The sequence below is a fragment of the Alosa pseudoharengus genome, unplaced genomic scaffold (genome assembly GCF_046254945.1).
Source record: "Alosa pseudoharengus isolate Yale_2024_CS ecotype anadromous, Long Island Sound unplaced genomic scaffold, YU_APseudo_1.1 YU_APseudo_1.1_scf_24, whole genome shotgun sequence".
Lineage (NCBI taxonomy): Eukaryota > Metazoa > Chordata > Actinopteri > Clupeiformes > Clupeidae > Alosa > Alosa pseudoharengus.
In genome coordinates this window covers 25,784,237-25,809,065 of record NW_027468689.1, presented here as the reverse complement: position 1 = coordinate 25,809,065, position 24,829 = coordinate 25,784,237, and the positions used below count along the sequence as shown (strand labels likewise).

The 24,829-nt window shown below is 42.2% G+C and overlaps 1 long non-coding RNA gene across 1 annotated transcript in view; it reads left to right on the top strand.

The window, feature by feature from the left end:
* The window catches only part of LOC143142026 (uncharacterized), a 55,052-nt gene that overhangs the window by 11,970 nt on the left and 18,253 nt on the right, over positions 1–24,829 (top strand). The window contains exon 2 of the long non-coding RNA XR_012990859.1: positions 9,090–9,252. This is a non-coding gene — a long non-coding RNA (uncharacterized LOC143142026). The remainder of the gene's footprint in view (positions 1–9,089; positions 9,253–24,829) is intronic.

Here is a 24,829-nt window from a genome sequence, read left to right as displayed (position 1 = left end):
TTCCACAGCATAGCCTGCTGTCACAGCTATGTTGATTAATGCACTACAATCATCCATGTCCTCCAAGCTTCCTCTCTTTTTTACTCTCTTTGAGGAAATCATATTTTGACAAGATTATTTGCATTGCTAAGAACTGTCATAGGGTACAATTGAGTTTGTACCACTCAAGTACATGCTGCTTGTGTCCCCTAGTTTAAGCCCCAGCATGCATATATATATTCGATGCATCTCAAAACTTTGTCTTGAAGTTTTGAAATACAACTCTTTTTTTTAAGTACTGCTTTCATGTAATACAAAAATACAGCAGGTTGTGGTCAATCTTTGAAACAAGCAGTCATAAAAAAGCAGGTGGTTAGAGAGAGTGACACTGTATAAATTGGGTTGTGATACTTCTCTAAGTCAGAGCTTCTGTGAGTAAATCTTGTCTCGCCTCAACATGTCAAAGTACTTCATGTACCTGCGGACGGAATAATAATCACAGGCTTGGCGTAGCCTTATTTCATTTACAGGATCGAGGCTAATAGCACTGTCACATAGAGCAATAAATCACGGCTCTGGCTGCTCAATAGCAATCAACTGGAGTCAAATAAAATCCCATTTGTTTTCCATCTCAAGTGTAAAGAAAGATTAGACCTCTGATTGACATTTGTAAGGTCAAGATCTACTCATGTTTACCTCTAACTGGGGAGGAAAGGGTATCAGAGGTCGCCTCAGGAAAATGTCGGCTCACCGGCATGTTTTTGTTGTTGTTGTTGTTGTTGTTGTTGTTTTTTAGTGTTGATGTGCAAGCAACGTTTGTAAATATATGGCTCATTATTTTTCAATTATTTATAACAGCCTCAGCTGTTTTTATTGCATTTCAATGGGGATACAGACAGTAAGATAAGTAAAGCAGGCTGTCAATGGACGTTATTGAGAGTGTTCCAAAAAGCTCTGGTCTGTCATTTTCTCGTTATCAGTAACAAAGTCTTTGAGTATGGGTTTTTGGAAACCCACATCCTAGATAATATAACCTCTTAATCGTGTTGTGAGAAACACTGACAGGAGCAAGAGCTGAACTGGAGCTGTGTGTTGTCATCAGTGTACATTGTTCCAACCTTAGACACAGAACAGTAATTACTCTTGTCAACTCACAGATTTGGATAGCTGTTGCAGAATAAGCAAATGTGGGAATGGATGCAAAGCATCTTTATTTTCTTTCTGCAGCTGTGCGTTTTTTCTGTTTCTACCACAAAAGACTGAACGACACGTCTACAGCCATCTCTTTTTTTTCTGTGAGAATTGGGAGTGATAAGTGGAAGCTCTTGTGTCTGTCCGTTAAACATAACTCAATTATGAATCAAAGTGTGTGACAATTAAACGGCTTTCCCGGCAAAAACATGAATGTGAGAGGGAAGAAATGGATTCTTTTTTCCCCCCTTAGTCCCTCTGAGACCAGTAGGAATGTGTTGCTCAGGGGCAGTTTTTGCAGAGATGGGAAAAAAACAGGGGTGCTTTTTCGCCTCCTCCAAAAAAAAAAAGAGAGGCCTCTCTGGCATTTGCCAGGAAAAACATTTGTGATTGAGGAGCAGTGTGGCGGCCATCAGTTTAAGGATGGTTATCTAACCTCTGGCTCTCAAGAACACGATTGCCTTAGTGATTCCACTCCATTTTTCTTAGCTGACAACCACAGTGTTTGACATTTGTCTGTTATTCCGGAAAAAATCAGGGCACAGTTTTGACAGCATGTGTTCAACTAAGTGAGAGTGACAATATTTTGCAAATCCAAAGTAAAATATAGTTATGCAGCTAGCAATTATTGCATGCTTTCTTGAACAGGATTTGTGATTATTTCGCTCCTGATTAATAGTCCATCTCTTTTTGAGGCTAGACAAACACGCTGAACTGAGAATGGTTTTATCGTTAACTGAATTTCTTCCTGCATGTTCTCTTTCGTTATTGAGTTCAGGCTGTCTGCTCTAAGTCTGCTCTGTTTGCTCTAAGTCTGATTTGAATGGGTGACACATAAATCAATATCCTCTTTCGTGTTATGGAACATATGGGGCCCTATTTTAGTAAGATAGCGATTTTTGGATCATGCGCCAGACGACACCTTATGTCTTTAATTGCCACACCTTTGGGCACAAGGTTTAATAAAAGAGCAGCGTATTGGCAAAAAATTCCTCACTTTATTGAGTGTAAGATTAGAATAAGCCTTGTAATGCGCTTTGAACAGCTTGTGCCAGGTGCACGATAGGGCCCCTTATGTGGTTAATTGCCACACCCCTGGGCGAAAGGTTTAATAAAAGTGGAGCGCATGGCGAAAAATTACTCACTTTATTGAGTGCAAGATTAGAATAAGCCTTGTGACTCGCTTTGGCCACCTTGTGCCAGGTGCGCCATAGGTTTTTGACTCTTTTTTGCTCAGGTCAGGAAGAGCAGTCAACCAAACAAGCAGTCAGTCTCAGTCATTGACATTACAGTGAGTATAAGAACACAAAAACAACATTGTCCTTGTCATCGTTAGAACTTCTAAAAGTAGGCTTTATGTCAGTGTGTCCAGAGACAGAATAGAGGAAAATAAAGATTTTTTTTTTTCTGTAGGCTTGAAATGATTTCTGTTGTGTATTTGAAACATTTTCTAGTACCGTGTTCCTATCTGGTTCGAACTTTGATTTCATTTGCTGTTTGATGCTGGTTGATAAAGTTATATTGCACTGACATGGCAAGGTCACACCAGAGTGACAGCTCTGGGTAGAAATGAATAAAACCCTGATTTTTGACAGAGAAGTCCTAACAGGAACATCTGTATAGAGAGAGAGAGAGAGAGAGTGTGTTAGAGAGAGAAAGAGAACACTATACTGAGTGTTTTGTTTAATTTTGGTTCTAATACCAGGACAATATTTCCGTTGATTCCACTGTCTGATAGAAATTGTAAAAGGCAGTTTGATTGATTTCTGTTTCTACAAGCTCCATTGTTTGCATCTCAAAAGAACGCCGTTGCTGTGATATGACCTCTCAAGATCTGGCAAACACAGTTCTCTGGCTGCTAATCTGCTTTTGCAAGACGCACTCTGGAATGTGGGGAATGACCCTGCAAACTTGTTTTAAATTGCTCCACTTAGATTTTAGACATACTGAAAAAGATCAGTGTTAAAACAGTAAGCCCAGTTTTTTTGTGTTAGTTAGTTTGTTTTATGCCTATTATTCACAACAATTTATAAAAAATGACTTTGCCAGGAAGTTTTTTTTTATCTTGGATGCTGTCCATATTTTGTTATTTAATGTCCTTTTCACAGACACTGTCTTTGTTTAGATTGCGCATAAAGCCCTACAGCTCTGATCGGTGGCGCTATACCTCGCTCTATACCTCTTGCTCCACCTGTGTCTCACATCAGATGTGGCAGTGCTATTTCCATATGGGACCATAATGTGGACATGTCCAACAGTGAGAAGGTGTTAAACAGGTTGTTTTACACATGTACTGTAGGCCTCTTAATTTCAATGATCATAGGCTTTCTAACTTGTATGTTTGTGATCACCGATGTTTGTTGCATTTGAGGTTGTTTTCAACCATTTGAAATGTAAGTGGCATTGCCTGACAACTCAGAGAACGTATTTTGTGGCATTGCCTGACAACTCACAGAACGTATTTTGTTGCTAAACTCTGATACCATAACTTAACATACACACACATTTAGATAGACGACCTGCGGGGTGGATTGCACTTGTTTACATCATAGTGTCTGGTCAGTATTCCTGCTGTGTGTGCTCTGCATAGTAATTTGTGAGGATAAAGCAGTTGCTTATAGTTTGCACGCCCCATACTTAATGTTCTCGATTTGTCCAGTGTGGCTTTACAGAGTCAGAAGCTGCAGGATCCATCTCTGCAGTGTGTGTGTATATCCGTATATGCTCCAAACCTATGCCAAACCAGTCCAGTGGGAAGTTAACAGTGGGAGGCAATCATACTTACAACATGGAAACTCCAAATGAATGGGATATGGAGGACCAAAGATGAGAGGATAAATAAATAAATGCAGACATAAATTATGAGATGTACAAATGAATAGATGAATGTACAGTTTGGTCATGAAACCTAGTTATTAATTAATTCAATTATGTATTTCTTCATTTATTTCTGTATTTCTTCATTTATTAGTGGGTTTGATCCAGCAAGCCCACTATTGTTCTTCTTAAGTTTACTTATTATTAGTGGGTTTAATTTACATTATCCAAATCCATTCAGCCCAGTTCAATGCCTTGCCAGCACCAGTTGTAAAGGTCATGTAAAAAAAGATCTTTTTTTAAAGCCAATCTATGTTCATTCAGGTCATTAAAAAAAAATATATATTTTTTCCCAGTCCATTCAGCCCAGTTCATTGCCAAGCTAGCTCCATTCAAACTTAGTCATATACCGGTATACAGTTGTATAGATTATAACATTGAGAAACACACATCCATTCAGATATTATACACATCCACGCCACACTACTGTTCAAGTTAAGTTACTCATCATTGCCCAGCAAGAAGTCCACAATGAATTAAATTGCCTTGCCACGATCTGTGGAGCTTACAGACTACGTTAAATTACTATAGGTTCTGTATGCTATTTAAAACCGAGCTAACGATGAGTCCCTTCATGACGGTGTGTTGCAATGCATTCTGGGTACTGTACTGCTCGTCAACTGACCCACCAAACAATGATGCTTGAACTAAACATAGAGTAAAAATAAATCGCTACCAAGGCTCCAAATAGCAACACACTTACACCGTAGCATAATGAGGGTATCTACATGTAAACCGAAGCATTGAGAACTGTGAAAGTCTACTAGTGATGGCGAACTGAAGCTTTCTGAACCAGTGAAGCTTTCAATCCAATTGTATCGAAAAAAGGTTCAGTACTCGAAGCTTCAGAACTCTATGAGGACCTCTGCTGGTGAAAGTTAAGGATAGCATTGTGTCACGAAGTGTTTCAGACATTAGCCATGAATGTCTTTTGAGTCGAAGATGAATAAATGTTGAGCATGAATTAATGGATAAATAAATAATGTCATAAATAGGCTTAACTAAGCCTATTTTGTACCCTGCATAAATACAAATGTAATTGCCTTCTCTACAAAAACAATAAAGGTAGTATTTTGGCTGTGAACATTTCTTGTATTCGTAAACAAATACATCAATTTAGAAGGGAGATGAATAAAGAATTGGCATGCACATTGCACACACATTTCTGTGATTATATTGAGTACGTAGCCTAGACCAATTGTAATCTGGGTTGTGTTGTAACTGTGCGATTCAGTCCTGCACACGCCTGGACTCGAACCCGCGAAACAGACGCACCTTAGAACGGGAGTCGAGCGTGCTGATAATTGAGCTAAAAGCCCGGGCTATAAGCTTTCGTGTCAGCAGCACTATTGATTCTGTTGGCTCTCCTTCTTCAACAGCCCACAACGGCGCCCCCCGTGTCGCGCCACTTTAATGCTTTGAATTAAATTTCGAAGCAGTCACGTGGGTGTGTGTGAAGCTTCGGACGTCACTGATCACGTGATTATCACAAAACGAATCAAGCTCCGATACAAAGCTTCACTCCAAATTGGTTCATGTCTTCGATACACGCTTCGAAGCAGGGGGTTCACGGGTAACATCACTAAAGTCTACAGGCGGTTTATTAAAAAGAAAAACAGTACCATTCTTGTTCACATATACAGACGGGCGCCATCTTGGGAAAACAGAACTCTCTGGGATGTGGCGTAAATCTCGCCTGAAACCTTGTTGCCGGAACAGCAGGGAAGAGGCAACAGGATACACACGAAAGATACACAGGATACACTCGGAATTCGAAAGAATTTGAAGACATCGAAGAACGAACCAAAGATTCTAGAACAGAGCTATTGAAAATGAATGCGTTAGCAATAGCCACTGCTCTTTTTAAAGCCAAGCCCTGGAATTGCGTTAAAAACGTAATCAGCCAAATTGACTCACTTCTTAAGACCCTTGGATATGGTGTTACAACTATGTGGAGTCGAAATGTAAATTGTTAGTATGGTTTTAATGTGTAAACAGACCAACCACGATTTTGCAATGAAGTGAATGGAGTCATTTTAGGTACTCCTTTCACGAGGTCTGTAGTTCTGTCAAAATTTATCTTATCTTTGAACAGACTACATGGTTATCTTCCTTAGACTTTGTAGATGTAGTAACTACAATTTGGAGGCGAAATTCGAAGTGTAAATATGGTTTTAATGTGTAAACAGAACAACCGAGATTTTGCGAGCTAGAAAAAAGGAAGTGAATGAATGAATAGTTACTGCTTTTCTGAGGGCTGGCGTTCTCATAAAATCGACGTAATCTTTGAAAAGACTACCTGGTTATCTTCCTTAGACTTCGTAGATGTAGTTACTACAATTTGGAGTCGAAATTCAAAGTGCAAATATGGTTTAAATGTGTAAACAAGACGCCTGATGTTTAATTTATGTTAATAAATGGGCACAGTATTATTGTGTACAGTAATGGGCTATCAGTAGTACGTAAACAGTTCATGTGTTATGTGATTTACATAAACTAGTAAACAACAGAAATGTTAAAAGCTGGTAGGGGGAGGGGGTGGGTTCATGTAGGTGGGCCCTATGACCCCAAAGTATGCCTTGACTGGGCCTCAGGTCAAAGAAGTTTGAGAAAGGCTGATGTAGACGACAAAGCAGCAAGGAGGCGTCGTGTGATCATTCAAACAAGTTTTATGACAAAGTCGATGAGGGTGGGAAAAATCGTACATTTCTGTGCAAACTTTGCCTGCACTTCAGTCACATTCAGTCACATTGTCTTTTCGGTTCCAGCAGCCAACAACCTCAGAACTGACCCTTCAGGCCTCTCACGAGGCGCTGGCCTTCTAACCTAGTGACCACCATAGCAACCAGCATGATTACCCTAGCAACCAGCATAGCAACCACAATATTTATGTGTTTTAGCTTATTGGATGTTGCGTTAATGCAGATAACTTTTGATCCGTGCGCCCGATTTTCATAAATGAGGTACCGTTGGAATCCTTGGATGAGGCCGAGTTCCATGCCCCTGATCAAACCCACTTTTGCAGTTCCTGGGAACAGCAATTCTAGTTTATTTCTGTATTTCTATTTATTTACGTAGGCTATGTATTTCCACATTGCTTGACTTATCTATTGTTCCATTTCCACATTGCTTCATTTATGTAGGCTATTTATGTACCCTAGGCTATTTCTAAATTGTTTCATTCTTTTAATTATGTATTTCCCCATTGTTTAAATTATTTACTGTACATATTTACTGTACGTAAATGAGGTAGCAATTAGTTAATTGTGGAAATTAATTAGGCCTACCAGTTTGACCAAACTGTAGATAAATGTATTTATTTGTAGCCTACATATCTAATCTATGTCTGCAATTATTATTTTTTTATCCTGTCATCTTTGGTTCTTCATACTCCATTCAGCAGCGTGGAGCTGCAGCTCTCATTTGGAGTTTTTGGACATTGCAATGCTGAATCATCGTTATTTTGGGAAATGGGAAAAGACATGAGTTTGACTTTGGTATGGACTTTAGGCTATACAGGAATAAATGAGGGAAACAGGTAGGCTGACAGCCTGAACTACAAACACAGGATTTATACTGTTCATTCATAATTATTGGGTTGAACACGCACAGTGGTGTCATGTAAGCACCCTGTTCATGTTGCACAGCACTTGTCATGACATGTTGAGTCTGTTAGGAGGCACAAAGGCACAGTTTAGTACATGCCCTCATAGCACAGCTTGTAGACACTTTGACTGCTTTAGTTGCTTGCCGGCTAACTCCCGTCAAACAGCACCGATTTTTTTTTTACATTTTTCCAACCGACAGTATGCCGTGAACATGATCAACTGAGCTCCGTGTTAAAAAACATCCTTTAACTGTCTGTCAACTGCAATGAAGATGTCTGCCACAAATTAAATCTGGAGTCCAGTTCAGGCATATACGATCACCTATGTTCTTGGCTCAGTTAAGCTGCTTGATGTGTTGAATAAGTAGGCTCTTTCTGAAATGTGGAAAGCGTGAACTAAGTTTGTCTCTTATTATGACTCTGCGGTAGCCTTTTGTGCGCTTCCATTTCAGTGGGAATGCACCATTTAATTATAGGGCAGGAAATTAAGCAAAGCCATTTTACCCATGGTATGAATAACTTCATTATAGCCCACTGTGTGGGAGGCAGGTTAATATCTATGTTCTGCCATAGCTCACGTCCCCCCTCAAAGTTTCGCCATTTCATTTTTATTTCTGGCTGTATAGCCTTCCTTGTTACTTCTGACTTAATTTTCTTTCTTTCTTTCTTTCTTTCTTTCTTTCTTTCTTTCTTTCTTTCTGCCTCTTTTGTTCTCTCTCTCTCCCCCCTCCTTTTTCTCGCTCTCTTTCTTTCTTTGTTGCTTTTATGGTCCTTTCTTTAAAAAAAAACATGTTACGTTCTGCAGCACTGTGCGTGGACAGACTCTAAAACAAGCTCAAAGTGGCTGCTCGTTTCTGCAGTTTGTGTGTCTCTGTCAGCCGTCCATCACGGCTGGAATAATCCATTAGGTCTGCCACTTAATCCACTAATATTGAACCACTACAGTAACTAATTACTGCGGACAATTACAGCAGGCCTATAAAGCCCCTACCTGTCTGATAAATACAAACAGCTTTCAGTGTCTGAGAGGTGGTCCTGCATCTCGATGAGGTAATTAAGGCAAGTCATTATCACTGTGTATGACTGTGAAGTTCACAAAGTTTGCCACCATTAACAAGCAGCACAGGAACATTGAAATTATTAGTGCTTATTAAAGGATGTTGTTATTATTGCCGTTATCAGGTCAAAGCGGCTTAACAGGACTTTTTCTAAGAAATGTAAGATGATTATTTGCACGGGTGCTTTGTTGTGTCGATTGTCACATAGTTCTTCAATTATTTTCAAGTGTAATTGCTTTTGCTCGACCAAAACTCTTCATCTTCTTATTGCCAATGATTGCAATTGAATTGTGTTTTCATAATGATGTGAATAACAATGTATCTGCTGAGATTATTAGTTCGTGTTTATGTGAATCGTTGTCTTCGTCTTTCTGCAGCTGTTACAAGGGAAGTCGATCCCAAAGTTTGGGACTCTAGACGAGATTGAGACGGGCAGTGGTGACCGTGAGGGACATTACAGCGGCGACTGTGACGACGAGGACGGCTGCTGGGGGTCAGGAAATGGAGACGTGAAGAGGACAATCCTGAGAATCTCCAAACGTGAGTGCTCTCATCATGTCCACTTGATCACAAACAAGGCCTTGGCGTTGGGGATGAATGATTTTAACTATGGTCAGTTCTGTATTGACCCGTAAGCAGTAGTGTTTATTGTATCCCTTATCCGTAAATAGGGGAGAAAGTATTGCCGGCAAAAATCATTTTAAACACTTTTCTATTTCACACTGAATTCACAGAAACATATAACATTGTAACAGTCTGGTGAGATGCCACATGTTCTAAGCATCTTACCAGATACGTAGGCCATCGAGACATCCAGTATTCTCACCTGAGTGTAGACTTACCTGACAGGTACTTTAGCCTGTGCTGTTCCCGTGGGACGGTTCTAGCAGAGCTAGAGGGATCCTGCTAAAGAACGAGGGGATTCAGACAGATCCCGACAGAGTCTGGCTCACAGCGGTAGGTAGAATAGGCAGTAATCGCTTCAAAGCTGTCCTGCTTCCTACTTCCTGGAAGTGAGTTTCCATTTGTCCATCAGTGACAACCAGGTGAAAACATTTTTATATTTTGTTGAAATTTTTCTGTGACATTATTTTGATTTTGCCCCATGGGAATGTTTTCTGTGGAAAGCCAAATGTCCAGGCAAATGTCCAAAAAGTAAAAAGACCTCTAGTGTAGTACAGCTAGTCCTCAACTCTAGGGCATTTTATTAAGGGCAACGTTCATGACTTCCTAATGAACTAAATCACTTCATACAACAATGTTATGGTTGTTTCTAAAATAAATTCCCCTCCGATCACAAAGAGCTCAGTCGTTGCCAAGGGGATTGGCTGGTGTCGGGTGGGTTGGGGATGTAGTGGTGAGGCTCCGCCTTATGGATCCCACCACACGCCCTTCTCTCTGCATAAGCTGATCTCCCTCACCTGTCGTCGCCCATGCAAAAGTGTCTGATTCATCACACTCCCTCCGCCCTCCACCGAGGGGTCATCAAGATCCCCCGGTCATCTCACAATAACGTTTCCCTATTCGGCCTGTCCGTCAATCTGACACCAGTCCCACGCAGCTGTGTCTAATTGCTTGTGTGTGTGTGAGTGTGTGAGTGTGTGTGTGTGTGTGTACGCACGTCATGCCATATTTCACCGGACACTGTGGGGACTCCCTCATCTATCACGCACCCAGCCAAGCTGCTCTCAGGCGCGGGCGTCACACATGGTATCCAGCAGGGCTGGGCCTCCATACTCCTCCTCTCCTCCTTCCCTCGTGCTCCTCCTCCTCCTCCTCCTCATCTCCTCTTCTCTCCCCTGTGACCATTTCATGTGCGGTTCAGAGCCGTTCCTCTCACTCAGCAGGCCTTCTCTCTGCAGCTGTCTCACAGCCTCTGTCTGAGCCAAGCCAAGCTCACCACTCCTCTCCTCTCCTCTCCTCTCCTCTCCTCTCCTCTCCTCACCTCTCCTCTCCTCTTCTCTCCTCTTCTCTCCTCTCCTCTCCTCTCCTCTCCTCTTCTCTTCTCTACTCTCCTCTTCTCACCTCTCCTCTCCTCTCCTCACCTCTCCTCACCTCTTCTCTCCTCTACTCTCCTCACCTCTCCTCTCCTCTTCTCACCTCTCCTCTTCTCACCTCTCCTCTCCTCTCCTCTCCTCACCTCTCCTCTTCTCACCTCTCCTCTCCTCTCCTCTTCTCTCCTCTACTCTCAACACCTCTCCTCTCCTCTCCTCAGCACAGTGCAGTCTTTTAAGGACAGAGATTGTTGCATTCGCCCACAGCTCCCCTGTGCAGTGTAGTGCTCAAACAATGTGGACTAGCACATTGTAATATTAGATCAGATTAATGTTATCACCATTTTAGGAGGGGAAAAATATAGGTGTGCAGATTTAAAGCCGTCTCGAGTATGTATTCTGTATATTGAAATGTCTTGCTTGGCCTGTGTTCTCCCAGTGGAATTTGTGATATTTATGGTCGGTCAAATGTGGAGGGAAGAAGAAAAGTAAGTGATAATTCCTGGTACGATCGCTTTATGTAAGTGCCGGGGCTACAAGAGCATCTTAGGAAAAAGAGCGCTTATAGTTCTCACACCGACGTGCCTTTTCTGTTTTGATTTTTTTTTTCCGCTATATTCACATTAAATGAGATTTGGAGATTAGGGGAAGTTGCAGATCAACAGACAGGCCTTCATTTCATTTCCCCTTCTCCCCGAATGGCACAAGAGCTGAGGGCTGGTATCGAGTTTTTGCTCACTTGCAGCGGAGTTTGTTAAGCTGCCTTGTGTTTTAATCACTAAGGGAAATTATGATGGACAGAAAGAACAGTCTGAAATCCCTTAATCTACTCAGCTCTCCTTCAGTTCCCCGAGGCTCAGCAAAGCGTGGAACACACAGTGATATTTTAGGATTATTTTTTCCCCTTTTAATTTACACACTATGCTCCATCTTTCTATTTTGATACAGAATGAGAAGTGTACAGAGGAGATACATGTGAAAAAATGCACTTTCCTGTTTCATGCTAGAGGGTTGAATTGAGTGATGTTTCCAGGTGCATGTTCTTCACATTGCTCCAGAGGAATGGGATGGATGTTATATATTTGTTTGCGTATACAAATGTGTGGGGACAACATGTTGATGCCAGTGGCAAGTAAACATTTGTCTATCTGCATTGTGCTGAAGCAGTCGGTTGGGTTTGACTGTTTGTTCTCTACAAGCTCAACAGTTTGTCAATCTTCACACACAGAAGCCCCCCTGCCACGCAACACCCCCCCCCCCCCCCCCCCCTCCACACACACGCACACACACACACACACACACACACACAATCTTACCAACTTAAGCAGCAGCAGTATTGCCCGTCTCGCACATGCCAAGGATGACATCTGAATGTCAACACACAGAGCTGTCACTCTTGGGGCAAAAGTGTAATTCCTGTCGTCACCAGCTGCTCTGTACTCTTAACCCCTTTAAGGCAAGATATCTGTCTGCATGAAAGCTCACAGGCCCGGAGGCACACAGCATTACCATACCAGCGCTTTATCAACGTCCAGAAACAACAACAACAAAAATAATATATTTAAAGGTGTTCACAGCTGAAAAGGAAAGGGAGGTTTGTCTTCTGTTTGAGAATTTTCAATTATTTGCATTGCATTGAAAGTCAGCAGCATTTAGTGAAGTCTCTTGTGAGCCCCTCTTGAGAAATGTCACCGGGCACTGGCTTTGCAGGCCAGTAATGGCAGCTGCTGTTTATGCAGCGTGCAGGAAAACAGCGTCAGGGAGACATGTTGGCGGCAGCAACGCAGTGATAAGAGACTTGGCATCAATTTCCTGTGAGGACACACAAAGAGCGGATGAGAGTGAGAGAGAATAAGAGAGGGAGAGATAGAGAGAGAGAGACAGAGAAGTGCAGAAGGGCCCTTTTGGTGGGCCTGTTATTAATTAATAGCCCGTCTCCTGGGGACATTACATGATATGAATCCCTGGGTCTTCATCACAGTTCTGGCGGGCTAATGAATGCTGAAGGTGAGCCTTTCGACGCGCTGAGATCTAATGATCCAAGGTATTGCGAGAGATGCTCGTAATGGAGCCAGTGGGGGTATCAAGATGTTGGAAGCTGATTATATATGCAAAAATCCAATGCATCGCGGCTCTGTAAAGCACTACACCGCACACCTCTGTGAGACGCCCAAGATCAGCTTGCCTGTGATTGTTACTGTATGTCTAAAAAACATTTGTATTCACAGGAAATGACCATATGAATGAAACATATCTCTGTGCATCATTGATCCCATTAACCTAGTCCTAGCATGTTGTACAGATGATGCTCTTGCTGGTGTGTGAACTATGGGCTTTATGAGTCCTCGGTGGTACTATGGTTACTGAGATCTACAAAGACTAGCTTCAGGCTGATTACTGTGCTGCTCATTAATGTCCAGACACCTCTCTCTGTCCAGTCCTTAAAAAAGAAGGGGTGGGGTGGTTAAAAACCCCCAGCCCCCCAACACACACACACACACACACACACAAGTCAACACCCACACTACACTATCGGAATTAGACACAGCTGTTTGGTAAGAGAAAAGCTCTTTTAATGTTTCTGTGTTTTGTTATTTTGTTTTGGTGGGCTATGTTGGTTATAAAAGAACGGATAATAAGAAGAGTCAATGTGAAATATTTAGTAGATGTGTGGTTATGGCACCAGCTGTGTGGAAATGAGGTGGCGTGTCAAACAGTGATGGAAATGAACAATAATCATCAGCCTCAGAAACTGGGCTCAGGTCTCTCATTCATATCAGGAGATGAGAGTCCCGTCTGTCTCAGTGGACTCAACTGCCATTCGGCTGGCTGCAGAGATCTGCCTCTAAGTGCAAACGCAAAACCAAACGAGAACCGCCGAATGCGAATTGGATGAGCCGCCGCTGTCCTTATGCATTATTGAAGAGCTGTTTGCTGTCACGTTAATGGGCACTGTAATATCTGCCGTGCGATTATCATGAACCATCGTTGTCATCATTAGACTTTGTTATCACCCATAACGTCACCTCCTCTAACGACACTCTCGTATCTCTCCCTAAAACTTCTGGCAGTGAGACAACGATTGCTATCGGGGGGGGGGGGTTTGGGGAGCATTAATTGTAATATCAAAGTTAGTGCCAGGGTTGTTTGAAAGTAAGGCTACGAGCGGTTTGCCTGGCTGTCGGCAGGACCTCAATGGGGAGGTGGCAGAGGTTGCACCCTATTAGCGTGTGTTAGACCGTGCCACTTGTCCTCCTCAGGGCAATGTCATATGTGGCAGCTGTTCCCCGCCCAATTAAAAGGGCTGCTTTAGGAACACTGGCGCTCAGAGAGCCCTGTCAGGTCTAATGCGGTGGACCGCATGCTGGCCCCGGAGCACAGCCACTGTATTTATGTTTTTTTTAATACCTCACAAGATGTCGTGACCTCTCTGCGCGCCGCCTTGAGTCCAACGGGAAGTCATTTCAATTTAGCGTCAACTTGAGTGTGTCAACTTGTCCATGCCACGGTTTACCGTTGATGGTCAAGTGTTCTCGAGAGATTCTATATTTTATTTTCGTTTTGCCTTGAATGTGGCTTCACCTCATTGTGCAGTAGTTTTTATGGTCGTTGAAGGGCTCGTTGCGGTTATTAATGCCTCCCAAGAGGCAGAGATCAGGGTCCCTTGAACAATACTTCCCCAATGTATTTTCAATGCAACGCTGATCCACCTACATTCTGTAATCTGTCACTTATTTGAACACCACTCAGAATGTACAGGAGTATTGGTATGGATGTGAGATGTCTTGCTTCATGGAGTTTTTTTTAAAGATGTCGAGGGCACAAGGCAATAATGCAGTGCATACAGTGAATAAATACATAATTCCAGCTTTTTGCCTTTTTTTCTTATTATTTATTTACACCGATATATTGTAGATTAATCTTTTGCAATGTATCAAGTATTGCAGAATATCGCGATATCATTATCATGGGCAGTATCAGTCAGTTGCTCTGTAATTTCTTTGATTTTTTTTTTTTTTTTTTTTTCAAAAAATGTTCAGAAGGGAAATTGTCCAGAAATAACATATGGTTGATTTTAACATTATTCAAAAGTCAAGGTAAAGTTCCCAATTACAGAAGCACTGTCTGAGGCTGTTATCCCCAGAGAATGATAAACAGCATGATTTATTCATGGAAGAGCAACATAGTGTCACCCAAAGTTCTGATTTCCTCTGCTCCTTGACATATTACTTTGCAGCAAATTGCTCTAGCCGAGAAAACGGTAAATAAAAGAATAACTTCTCTTCGTTTTCTCCCTCCATCCTGTCTTTGCTTATTTTAAACAGCTGAATCACTATTTGGAAATGCAGCTCTGAAGTCATTACTAAATCATGTGTCGTGCATTACTCACTGGCACCTTCACATCCTTTAAGCTGACCTATGTCCGATTGTCTGACTGAGCTTTATTATCTCATTCACACAGGTAAACAATCAATAAAACATAGAAAATGTCACATTTCTTAAACTCACATTAATGTTCCCATGTCTATGTTCTGGTAGGTTAAAAAATATAACATGCTCTATTTTCTGGCATGTGCATAAACCTACGACAAGTTGCACAATGAATGCTTTTTAGCTTTCTTGCTAAATAGATATGGTTCATGTTTCTCAAGAGATATTGTTCCTTATTGGATCACATGGATTCTGCATGAACTATAGCTGATTTTTTTTTATCATTCTTTCTCTGTTGCCATAGAGATTATATGGTCTGATCTTAAGAAGCTGTTAACACTGCAGGTAATAGTAACATCCTTGATTGGGGTCTCTGAATGGCAAAAATGGAGGACATTAAATCGAGTGTGCAATCAAAGTAATTAGCTGTTTCTTATGAAAAGTTTTCTGAATAACTGTTGTCAGTCAGCTTCCTATCAGGAAGAGGCCTTGTTGAGAGTGTTGGCTGCATAGCATATACAGTTACAGGCTCTTGCTTTTTTCCCTTCCAGTCAATAATGGCATTTGGAAATCCGTCTCCACTGCACAGTGAATACAGCGTGTGGCGGAGTGCTTAGCTCTGGATTACCCGGCACATGAGCAGTTTGAAGTAGCTTGGAAATCCTATCTGTCTCCAAAGTTCATGAAAAGTTCTGGTCGTCACCAAAAAAAAAAAAAGCTGAAATTGTCAAAATCCCATGCCTAGTTTTCCTTTTAGATGGTTAGAAATGTACATGTGTTTCTGTCTTTTTTTTTTAAAAACACAGAAGAGTGGTTGAGAAAGTTTCCTTGAGAAATGCAGTGGCTTTTATACTATTCTCGATGCTACTTGCTTGGATCACCGTCTCATATGCAAAAAAAAAAAAAAAAACAGCCATTCTCTGGTTCCATAAAAGACAAGCCCTGCCACTCTTCGCCCATCAGCTGTGTACTTAGGAGAATACCTGCTGTCATTTTGAAGGGCATTTCACTTTACAACAACAGCTCTTCAAATGCACGTTTTCCCTTGAAGGGCTAGAATGTGCAAAAATGTCAAACGTCAGTTCCAACCCCAGCCTACCCCCCAACCCTCCACCCCACGCCTACCCAGCACCTCCCCAACAATTAGGTGCCACATTCATAGAGGGAGGCAGGAGCAATGGTAGCGGGAGGCCAGTGCATCTGTATTGTCGGCCGCATGTTTCACAGCACCGCACGTGTTGCTTCCCCCAACACGGGCCGTCCCGCTTCTCTCCACCCCTTATTCCCATAACCGACTTAATGAGTTGCAGCTTGCATGCAGCAGGACGCCTCGTTGCGGTAATGGACCATGAAAAGGGCAAGCACACATCACGCACACATCATTCTGCGTGGCACCGGCGTAATCGCCTTGATGGCAGCCGAGTCACAACGACCAGTGCCAGGTGGCGTCTCAGTCGCCGAACCCAAAGCTCCATTACCATTACCGCGGAGCTGCCGAGCGACTGCTTTATTTGTTATCCAAGTTAGCTATTCAACGTGGCTGTAATTTGACCTGTGTCTGTGCTTAATAACTGCAGAGCCTTAAATGAAAGACTTGTAAATTAATATTACGTTCACCCTTGAAGAGTGGTCAGCCGTTTTATATATAACTGTCTGGACTCTCTTGGCCAGCAGTTAATGTCTTGCCCTTATCTGAGTTTGTCCTTGAGTGTGCATCAGTGGAAGGGCTGAGCCCTCAATGTTCTTTCCCTCCATCTCTCTTTCTCTCTCTGCTCTCTTTCTCTCTCTCTGGACTCTCTTTCTCTCTACTTTCTCTTCCTTCTTTACATTCACAGTCCACCCTCAGTATCTCTCTCTCTCTTTCTCTCTCTCTCTCTCTCTCTCTGCCACACTGGGCATAAAATGCTGCCCTCCACCGCGGTGCAAAAAGCACTCAGCTCACTAGCAGCAAGCTACAGCACCCTCAGACATGGCTCAGGAAAGCCATGTCACCCTGGGGAGTTGAGGGCCCCAGTCTCCTTCAGCCCAAATGAACAGATTCGTAAGAACACACTCAGTGGACGCTTTAGCACAGCTAAATAAACTGTCACCACCATTACGTTTGTGTTGTTTTGTTTTTTTGTAAGGATTTTCTTTTAGGCCATGTCATGTGATTTGTGGCAAAACAAGCTCATTTGATTGTGTTTGTGTTTAGGCATTTGCTTTGGTGTTTTTTTTTTATTTATTATTATTATTATTATTTGTACTCCAGCTATTCATCCAGGCTCAAATCATTTATCATTTCCTCCTCATCTGAGAGGGGAAGCAAAATAAAATCACTCGCTCATTAAAGGTGCTCTAAGCGATGCTGTTGACTTCTGTTGACGTTCAAACAAAACAGAGAGCTAGCTCGCTACTTCCTCCCCCTCCCTCCCATGCAATTGAAACTCTCCTAAATGAGCATCTCGTCTGTGATTTGCTGGAACAGTTTATTATGTTTTTATTTGTTAAGTTTGCCCAGGTTGTTTTCGTTGCCGTTTTTGGAGCCTGGGCTGTCCACAGAGATTGCATTTTTTTACAGTGTATTTAAGACACAGGCAGCCAGCGGATGGTGGGGTGATGTTTGCTGTAAGCGACAAAAAAAAAAGTTTTAGCCTAAAAAATGCGTTGCATCGCACCTTTAAAGTCTGATCGATCCTTCCATTTCAGATATAACAGACTGTGCTTGCTGAACAGAGCTGAGCTGGCGTACCCATGAGCTTCCGCCGCTCATCGCTGTCGTTTTTAGTATTCATAGCCCGGCGTTCATAAATATCATCATACCTCCTGGCCCTTTGTGCCAGTGCTATTTGTGAAGGGTTTAGCTCGCTAATTGGTTTTAAGTCACAATCATTGTTTGTCACGGCCTAATCCTTGCAGGAAGGAACGCTCTTTGTCTAGTGTGGCTGGAATGTTGATTTGCTTCTGTTTTAAGTCTGTCCGTTAGCAGTGTCGGTGACATGCACTTGCATCTTCCTCAATAATCTCTTCAAGACTTTCAATCAGCAACGCCTCATGCAATAGCAGGGATATTATGATGTTCTCCAAAGAGGCATGCTCCTGTGTTTATGTGCAATCACAGGACATGCAAATGTAAGCTCTTAAAGCTGTGTTTACTAAACTCATTTCATCACACATACTGTACTGTATCTTACTCAAGTATTGCTGTGAGATTGCATGCAGTATACACAATTTGCTGGCACTCTCTCAACATAATATCCATCTTGAGGAGCCCAAGCTGTAAAGCTAAAGTTTATGCCACTACATCTGAAAGCTGTCTTTTTTTCCCCCTGTGCTATTTCAACTTCAGAGCTCGAACTCAATATCAATGTGCCAATAGGTGACCAAAGTTCGGAGGCACCCAAATATTGAGAGAGGCCTTGTGTTTGCAATCCTGGAGCCGAGATTTTGGGAGCAGGACTTTTGCCAGCTTACCCCTACTTGACCCTGTACAGCAGACAGGTCAGAGGGATCTTTCTCGCAGACCCGTGTGAGAAAACCAGGGATGAGTTAGACACACAAGTCCCTGTCAAGCCCTGGCCAGAGCAGGACCGTCCAGTCGTTAAATTTATTCTAGCGCAAAGTTTTCTTATTTCCTCCCTCATTGCTCGTGCTGAGTTAGAGCTGTGTTTTGGCATTATTGCACCCCTGTTGAGTTCACTTGAGATCTCAGTTTGAATGGCAATGATTGCGGGACAAAGGACCAAATGTGTTTCCTTGGAAACTTAACATGTGCGTTCCAAAAATGGCACTCTAGTTTCCGTATGAGACACTTCTGTGCTGCTGCCATTTGGAGGTGGTGTATGAATACAAAGTGTGTAAGGAGACCTTCTGAATCTGCCTGGGATGAAACTGTGTATGGCATTTAAATGCAGTCTGAATTTACTTTCGTGCTGTTATTTACATTTGTAGGTGCTAATCTAATTCATATGTATGTTCATACACTTGTCAATATTAAGCAACATTTGTTTTTCATACTCTGTAGAGAATACATTTTGCACAGTGCATATTAATGGGGCGGACTGGAAGTTGGAAGAAGTTACGTTTGTTAGACGATTTCACAGAACTAATTGCTGTTCAGGAACAGTGCTTCATGTTTTGGACAGTCTCCTTTATTTTCCTGAGAGAGACCTTGGGGAAGAGGTTAAGATATTTGGTGGAAAAGTGTAGACAGCCTCTGACAAAGACTCTGTCAAAGGCTGAGCCCATTGCTAAGAGCTGGAATTCCGACGAAAGATATGTGGAACCCTCATTTCTCTCTCAGGAAATCTCTCTTTCTCTCTCTCTCTTTCTCTCTCTCTATTATAGACACACACACACACTCATACAGTCTCTCTCTCTCTCTGACAGCTGCAAGCAAACAAGTTAGAAATGAAAAGTGATTATAATGAAAAATGATTATAACAAAGCATCATATGACCTGTAGACACTTTTCCAACGATTCGTCTGTACCACAGGTAAAAGGCTAAATGTATCTCTGTGGCGAGGAGAGAAGGCTTGTGTCTGTCCCGTGTCTATACAAAAGGGGGAAAACATGACTGCAGAATGCAGTGTTGCATGCAGACAGTGGCTGGCTGTTGTCCGTCTGAGTAGCTGTCAAGTTGCTGTGAGAGAGGGCAGCTCAGCTGTCAGACGCTTGTCGTCCAGCACCCAGAGTGTGACCCTCAGCCCACGTGATCAGTACCTGGCGACCTCTTAATCGGCCCCCTCGCAGAGGACTGTCGGAGCCAGTTGAGTCTTCACCTCTTGACTCGGCCGGGACTTCCCCACCACCACCTCAAACTCACCCCCGCACTCAACCTTCCTCACCCCTTACACTCGGGTTAAGCCACATGGATGTCAAATGTACACAAAGCAGGGGCCTTGACGAGCGAAAGTGTCAAAAGCTGTTAAAACATATGCCTGCCAGAAAAGAGAAGCCAGGTAAAAATAGAAAAGTCCTGTCTGTTCTCTGAACCCTACCCCCCTCACACACACACACACATACACACACACACACAAACACACACACACACACACACACACACACACACACATATATATACACACACACACACACATATACACACACCCCTCTCAAACCACTACCACTGCTGCCTCTGCACTCCCCAATCCTCCCCGGATTTAGTCTTTTGTCACACCCATGCGTTGGATCATATCTGGGGCAGAAATGAGTGAGGATAATGAGCGATTGAAACATGCATGAGTTCACAGTGCATAATCGAGTGTGACAAAGACTTTATTTGCTCTGATGTGTGAAGATTTACAGTCTAGGAAAAAAAAGTCAAAAAAGCCACCCTTGAGATTCAATGAAAAACTCATCTAATTGCTCTTTTCCCCTTTCACTGTAAATCACATTTCCTTAATAAGCCTCTTTATTTTGGGAGGAATTCAATGTTCAGTCATTCCTAATTATGTTTATTTTATTTGCCAAATACAAGTTATTATACAGAATAGCACTGTAGGCGATATTTAGGATCAGTGTTGAAAAACTAAATGGATGGTTAAAAAAATCATTTAAAGAGTGGTTTATTAATATTTCCAGCTGCACAGTCTAAATTGTGCATGTATATAGATGTAATGTACAGCACATACCCATTTTACAACAAAAGCTTGTTCTGTCAGCAAAACAAATGTTCTACCTCCCAGGCAATCTATCAGGCACTTTTATTATTGCTATTTGTATTTTTTCCCTGCGTTGTTTTTTGGATGCTTCGAGCTTTGTTTCAATTACCTGTTCGCCGGCATGCTCCATTTATACTTGTCAGCGTCCAGATCTCCCGCATTGCCATGACCACAAACAAGTCGCCACCTGAAGATTCCATTCCAGCATGCACACCCGTGCGAGCGAGCCAATGGTGAACCGCGGGAGTCTCCCCTGTGCTTTCAGGTCCTGCGCCAGGGCAGACAGCAGAACACATCCCTTTCACATACGTAGGATTACTCTTACGCATGTTCCTGCAGACAACAAAGTGATGGATGATACATTATCCATAAGGGGAAAACTGGCAGAACAACAATTCACGCGGCGTGTTGAGCCGTGCCACCATGTATTTGTCTCCTGGGTCATATCCAGGCACTATGTGAAAAGATTTAAATCGCCATCACCGCTCACAAAAGCCAAATTTCATTTTAATGGGCTTGACGTGGAGAAATAAGCCACCCAGGGTCGTGCCAGCCAAACAGTAACAATTTACGCTTCAGGGAGGCTCAACTCAACAATAGGCTCTCTCTACTCCTTTTACATTAAGCATGATATCCAGGATGCTGGACCTAAAAAGAACAGACAGAGTGGAGGAATGAGAGAGAGAGAGAGAAAGAGAAAGAGAGAGAGTGTGTTGTCAAAGTGGAGGGGGAGAGCAGAGAAGGAAAGAGAGGCTCAAAACACCTCTCCCCAGGGGGCATTACACAGCAAAACAACGTTCATATCCACCCAACCACTGCAGACTTATACAAAGCATTAAAAACAAATACTGTGTTATCAGAAAAAAAACTCAAGCCCTCGAACAGATTTAGACCTTAACAATCAAATAGGCTACTGAAGCATAGCAAAGCCATGAATATCTCTCTGACAAAAAAGTGGATTTTTTTAAGAATTGTGGTGCACAGAATGTTATGTTATGCCTTGGAGAGAGAGATTGCAAAGTGAAGTGAGAAAGGGAGACTATAGATTTGCAGATTTCACCTTAGTATTAAGTTATTCAGTTCCTATTCTTCCATGCATCTTACAGATACGCTACATGTAAAAATAAGGCGGTGTGAAAGCATGTGACGCAGTTTCCTGCTCTCTGATCCTCTTCTCCCGTGGGTATTATTAGCTAAAGTCTTAAGGATCAGGAATAATATCTGATGCATCTGCAGTTTGCCCATTTGTCCTGAAATTTGCCGCAAGTGTGAATAATTGCACAAGGAATAATAGCAGGGAAAAGCAAGGGAAAGGGTATGCATCGGGGTTGAAACATTTATGCCTTGAGGAATTCTTACCTTTGTTTTACGTGACTCCTCTCTCACCTCCATTGTGGTTGGCCCTCATAGTATACGTATATGTTTACTTTATTTTTTGTGTTTATGTTCATGAATGTGCGCAAGCAGTTGATGCACGTAAATGAAAATGTTTATCACAAAAGGCAGGACCAAATACCAAACAACTTATAGCTAATTACATTCAATAATTAGTCAATTTGCCATATTGTACCTTTCAATCCATTAATTTTACTCACATTATTTTGCTTATGATTTGATTAGTCCTCTTAATTGAACTCTTGTTATTCTGTCAGTGGTTTGAACTTTGAAACACAACTACACAACATAATTCAACATGACTATATTTGACATTCAGCAGTGTGTCCTGGCATTCTGCACAGTTTATGTTTCCTGAAAATTGTTGGGTTTAAATCTCAGAGCTCTCAGAGACAGTCTTTCATCAATGTTGCTTATATCAATTCTATACAACTCAACATGCTGCACAACACCACTGATGATAGGACATGTCACAATGTTATTCTGTGAAGACACAAATACAGCAGAACATGGCTTTAGTGAAACATCAATAGTCCTCTTGATGATGACCTCTGACCTTTTCATAAAGGTCAAACAACAAACAAGTCAAACAACCTTTACTCAAGGTCGCAGTGTTGCATTCTTTGCCTTGAGGGTGCTGCAAACACTGCTTTCACCCTCATTTGTTGGCACACATAATCAGCAAGTTACAACATACAAACATACAAGCAGAAATGGAATAAAAATTAACAAAATGTAGCTTCTCCCAGTCTCCCAGGCAGTGGTTCTTAAACTGGGGGTCGGTTTTTAGTCAAAGGCTTCCACTGACATAATGCCTTTGGTGTTAAAATAGCCTACCATGTCTTTTTGGAGTGGGTCGCCAGACAAAACGTTTAAGAACCACTGTTTTATACCATTAACACTGTGATGTCAGTCACTGTTTACCAAAGATAAACCCTACCATGACCTAGCTGATCACTATGCTGATAGCCAGCTGTATCGCTTTGTCTCCCCCTCATTTCTCTCCACCAGCACCCCTGTGCCATTTGTCCGTGTGCTTTACAATGTCGATTTTCAGCTAGCTTGTCTTAGCGCCCCTTGTCCAGGCAAAGGCTTTTTGTGATCTTCATCCATCCTTATCTGTCACAGGATCTTAATTGGAGGTGGTAATTATCTGACCACATGCTATTAAGTATCCTATTCGAGGAAGTGTGGTAACTGAAAATGAATGCCCATTGATTGGCCGAGCTGACATCTGACTACCTTCTTCTCTCAGATTAGTCTTGTATTGATCTCCAGTCCCTTGCTGTCCCCACCCATCGACCTGTCGCTAATGTGTGGCCGAAGCTTGACCATTCATTATTTGTGTTATGACTCACTCATCCATCCAGAGTGCCACTGATGTGCTCTGAGAAAATTGACTTTGGCCTGACAGTGGTCATTTGATACCAACCACCCCCTCACCAGTCTATCGTTCACGTCCATTTAGAATACTTACTTTTGGGCCCAGTGCAGATAATGTGCTTTTTTTTGGTCCCTGAGAAGGAAGGGTAATTTGCTGCCAAGGTTACCAAGTAGGACAAAATTGGCAAGTGCTCAGCATTTGTTAAGTTAAATGGATATCACTGAAATAAGCCTTTGCTTGCTTCTTTGCTAATGTAAAGCTACACATAATGTACACACAGGAACGTAGAGGTCATACATCATATGGTAACCTTATTTTGGATAATAGACTGTAAGGTATTTGAACTTCAGGTATCCTTGAATTTGACAGCTCTTTAAATCATGCAGGGGTGTGGGTCCACCTGAATATATGCACAGTGAGATAGAGCTGTTTGCTGTGTCTGCATGTTGATATCGATTGGAGAAGGTTAAGCATGTTTATGGCAGCACTCCGTACATTAATGGCACCACATTAATAGTGAATGATAATTTCACACTTGGAAAAAGCACAGCAGTTATTTAAGCTATTTGATTGGACAAGAGGCATTCCATTACTGTAATTATGTATTGCAACAGCACTGGCTCTTTTTATCCTGTTTGCATCTCCCCACTTTGCAGTGCCCCCATGCAGTCACTTTATCTTTTGCTTGTTTGAAGAACAGGCCTAGCACAAGATTAAAACAGCACCACATACTTGAACCATGTGATGAACCCACCTTTCCGTCTAAGCAATTGCAAATCCTAGGGTACAAATTTAACCACATCCAATTACAGGGCTACATAGAATTGCATTTAATGGAGCAAGCAGATTGATTTAGCTTGGCCCTGGGCTCTGGCCACTCCACTGGGTTACTGTGGAGCATTGTCTCGGCCTTACATATTAATCATTAGACTTGAACAGGGGAGAATGCTGTCTAATTGCAAGTTAAGTTTAGGCAAATTGATGTGTTCCAGCGAGATTGGGCTGGAGCTCATTTCACCCCTGAATCATTGTGTTGAGGGACACAGGAGAACATGCCGTGATGTGGGGAGTCTGCGAGTGCTTCACGTACTGTGTGCCAAGCAGGGGGAGCTTATGGAATGGTTGTAGAGCATGGTTTGTTTTAAGTTTCAATTTGCTTTGGTTAGGATTGTGAATTTCTATATCATTAATTGAATAGATACATGCTTTATATGTCTGTAAAATTGAGGATATATTTGTTAAATGACTTTTAAAATGGTAAGCCTCATAC